Source organism: Gossypium hirsutum, chromosome A07, assembly GCF_007990345.1.
Source record: "Gossypium hirsutum isolate 1008001.06 chromosome A07, Gossypium_hirsutum_v2.1, whole genome shotgun sequence".
In the NCBI taxonomy this organism is placed as follows: domain Eukaryota; kingdom Viridiplantae; phylum Streptophyta; class Magnoliopsida; order Malvales; family Malvaceae; genus Gossypium; species Gossypium hirsutum.
This window is the reverse complement of record NC_053430.1, coordinates 16,875,456-16,879,083: the sequence shown is the minus strand read 5'-3', so window position 1 is coordinate 16,879,083 and position 3,628 is coordinate 16,875,456. Positions and strand designations below refer to the sequence as shown.

The following is a 3,628-nucleotide window of genomic DNA, read 5'->3' as shown; positions in this document are numbered from 1 at the left end:
TCAGCAATAAAATTAAAAGTCTATTACAGTAGTGGTTGGGCCGAAAGTGTTGATTACATGATGAGCACTTTGAATTATGTGTTTTCTCTTAGAATTGGTGCGATTTTTTAGTGTTCAAAGAAGTAAGAAATAGTAGCTCAATCATCTATAGAGCGGAGTATCTAGCAGTTGGATTAGCGACACAATAAGCAATTCGGTTGACAAAATTAATAATGGAAAACATTGGAAATAAGCAAAAGAAAGCTGTTCAACTTCATTGTGACAACAAATCAACCATTGTAATGTCAAGAATCTAGTTTATCATAGTTGAACCAAACACATCAACATCAAACATCATTTCATCCAAGAAGTAATTGAAGCAAGAGAGATCCGGGTAGAGTTTTGTCCTTTACAGGAGTAACTAGTAAACATTTTCACCAAAGCACTTTCAAGAGTAAGATCCAGGAACTCAGAGAAGCATTGGGAGTAAAAGAACATCACATTAAGGGAGAGTATGTTGAATAATATAATGCCATTAATGTGTGCATTTAATCAATATATTAAGAATGAAGGAATTTAAAAAATCTAGATGTATGAATGTATTTATCTAAGATGCATGTATGTACAAAAGTCACATTATATACGAGATGCATAAAAAGAAACTAATAGTCACTTACAACAACTATATAAAAGATTCTAAGTGATGAAGCTAAAGTAACGAGTGAGAAAAAGATAAAAATAAAAATCTATTCCATCTTGAGCGTCTCTTCCATTCATCATTTTTAGTTGCTTCTTTTTTGTTTTTTTTGTCAAAATTAGAATGTCTACCGTCAATAACATTGGTTAATTCTCTTACTACGAGTGCTTTTCAAAAAGATAAACAGTTGTAATGGAATGTGCTCCCTTTCATTCATCTTCATGCCCTCCTGATGTGTTTTGATTTTTAGTTGGAGAGGGAGCAAATTTGCAGTCACAACACATTCGTCTCTCCCCTCCCCTTAACTGCATACCATACCTACACGAGATGATCGTGTCTGAATATATTAAAATTTTGAAGTGTTCTGCGAATATTAAGAGATTTGACGCATAGGAGATTCGATGTGCATATACTAACATACGAATTACTTGACCCCATGTAAACACGTTCCTTCTTTGGTTCTAATTTCGAACAACCAATAAACTATGTATATGCATCTCGTCTGGGTATGGCTGTTTGAGCAATTTATATCCATCTTAACAAAAAAAAGAAAAAAATCAATTAAGGTTTTGTAAAGAGAGAAGTATAGTTTAACCTGCGGGGCAAGGGTTAACCATACGAGCAGCAAAGCCAGAGAGCGAGAGCACCTTTGTCTCCGCAGCTGTCAAAAGACCGAAATACATGTGGCAGCTAACGCGTTGGAATTTTGGAATTTCGACGACCCTTGCCAGAAAACAACAGCCTTTTTTTGTGACCAATACTTCTTCCCTAATTAAGTGCACATGCAATTCTGACACCTATAAGAAGCAAGGTCAATAATTCGTTGCCTTGTACCAAAACCAAAGCTTGGGCACATCCCCAAGAAGAATATTTCGACGGTAAGCAAATTTAAGACTTGAAATTACTTGCCGCTTTCACTCTCGAATTTTTTATCTTTTATATCTATTTTAGTATTATATTTGAGATTTGTAGTTTTTTTTAATAAACATGCCTTTTTTTTCTTTAAAAATATAATGTGATTTTTATCTTTCGATCCAACATATGTGTTGATTTCATCTCTCGGCTTTGATTCTTAAATGCTTTCCTTTGCTTTGTTCACGGGACTAGGTGGGTAGGATCCTGATTCATAGAAATAAAAGGAAGGGCTTGGCCACTTATTCAACTCTATGAGCCCAAAACAAGACCCACATCGGCCAGTAATGGATCTTTTTTTTCTTTTTGGCAAAAGCCTCTAATGGGACCGTTCAAAAGACAAAATGTGTCCAAACCCGAATGTATCTCACAGTACTTAATCATATTAATTCTTCTTTTATTAAATAAATTAATTTAGTCCTTATATTATTAAAAAAAATCAAATAAAATTAAATTGAAAAGGAAATAATATTTATTTTTAAAATTTTTATAGTTCTACAAATAAAATTTTTGTTTGGAATTGAACTAAAATTAAAAAAAAAATTAAGATATTTTTATACAATAATTACTAATGTTGTTACAATTTAAACTTATTTATTAATAATATAAGTATTAAATTTATCTATTTAATAATAGATGAACTGATTTAGTCTAATCTCTATTGATTACTTTAACCCATCTTTATTAGTTTAAGATTAGCATCCAAACGATTTTCAATGATAATTTTTACTTAATATGCGTCAAATATGGAAGAGTGAGGCATTCTTTTTCTTGCTAAACATCATGGCTTTCACCATCTTATTATTAAGAGCGACTATTATGTTGTTATTTCTAGGGTTAATAGTTGAACTTTGGACTTATCTTTATGCAATCAAATCTTTTGAGGAGGGTGGTAGATTTTATGTTTATTTTTAGGTCGACCAATGAGATTGCACAAAGTCTCGTCCATTGGTCTCTAGATAATGCTTGCTCTTTTCTTTTTTGGACTACGTACCCAAATGCCTTTCATCTCTCAGTGTTGAATGATGCAAATTTAACCCTTATAAGCTGTTGCTTTCAAAAAGTATATATCCATGTACCTGGATATCGGTTAAATCTATAACTACTTCACATTGTTTCATATATGCTCCGCCTTATTTCTTTTATGAATGATTTTTAAATATAATATTTATAATTTATTCTTGAACATATTTTGTGTTATACAATTCATAGAATGTAAATATGAGCTAGTATTTGATATTTTGTTAATGAAAATTTTTAATTTCACAATTAAGATTCAAATACTACCACATGTTTTGTTTTTACTAATAAAAAGCATTTTTTTTATCATTTACAACACCCCAAAAAGGGCTTGTGTATGGAGTTTTATGTTAGATTAAGTCACACTCGCAATTAATGGTGTTCTCAGTTCGGTTAAAATCGAATTAACCAATCAAATTGATCTAATTCAATTAATTACTTGGTAATTGAATTTAATTCAGTAGGAAGTCAATTAATGATTTTTTAAAATTTTGATTATCGAGTAATTTAATTCAAAACTAGATAATTAATCGAATTAACCGAAATAAATAACATATATTATATATAATATATAGCCCACCCTAATATATAAATAATTAAGATAGCCCAATATATAATAGCAATGAACTGCAAGTTTTTTTTACCTAACAAGTCAATAATGACTCAAAAATAATAAAGAAAAAACATTTAAATTAAACATTTAACAAAAAAATAATTTTAAAAGTGAAATTGAAACAAAAACTAACCCTAGCAGTCAAATTGGTCTTCTTGTTGTCTTTCTTTTTTTCTTTTCTTTTGGCTTAACTCTTATTTTCAACTCATTTTCAAGTTCAACTCAAGCTTCACCCTGCACTTGTAGCATCCCAACTTGACAACAACACCCTTTTCCTTTTCATTTTGAGTTTCAACAATCTAAGTGTTGCTAGATTGGATTCCTAAGGTATTTCTAATGTCTTATTTGTTGTTTTCACCTCCATTTAGAGTTTTTTAAACTATTAAAAAAATGAAAATTAGCAATGT

The 3,628-nt window shown here is 30.4% G+C and overlaps 1 long non-coding RNA gene across 1 annotated transcript; it reads right to left on the bottom strand.

The window, feature by feature from the left end:
* Nucleotides 1–709: 709 nt before the first annotated feature.
* LOC121232173 (uncharacterized) lies at nucleotides 710–1,530 on the bottom strand. Its single transcript, XR_005930408.1, has 2 exons — nucleotides 1,272–1,530; nucleotides 710–994 (listed from the first exon to the last, which is right to left on the bottom strand). It is a non-coding gene; the product is annotated as an uncharacterized lncRNA (long non-coding RNA).
* Nucleotides 1,531–3,628: the final 2,098 nt, after the last annotated feature.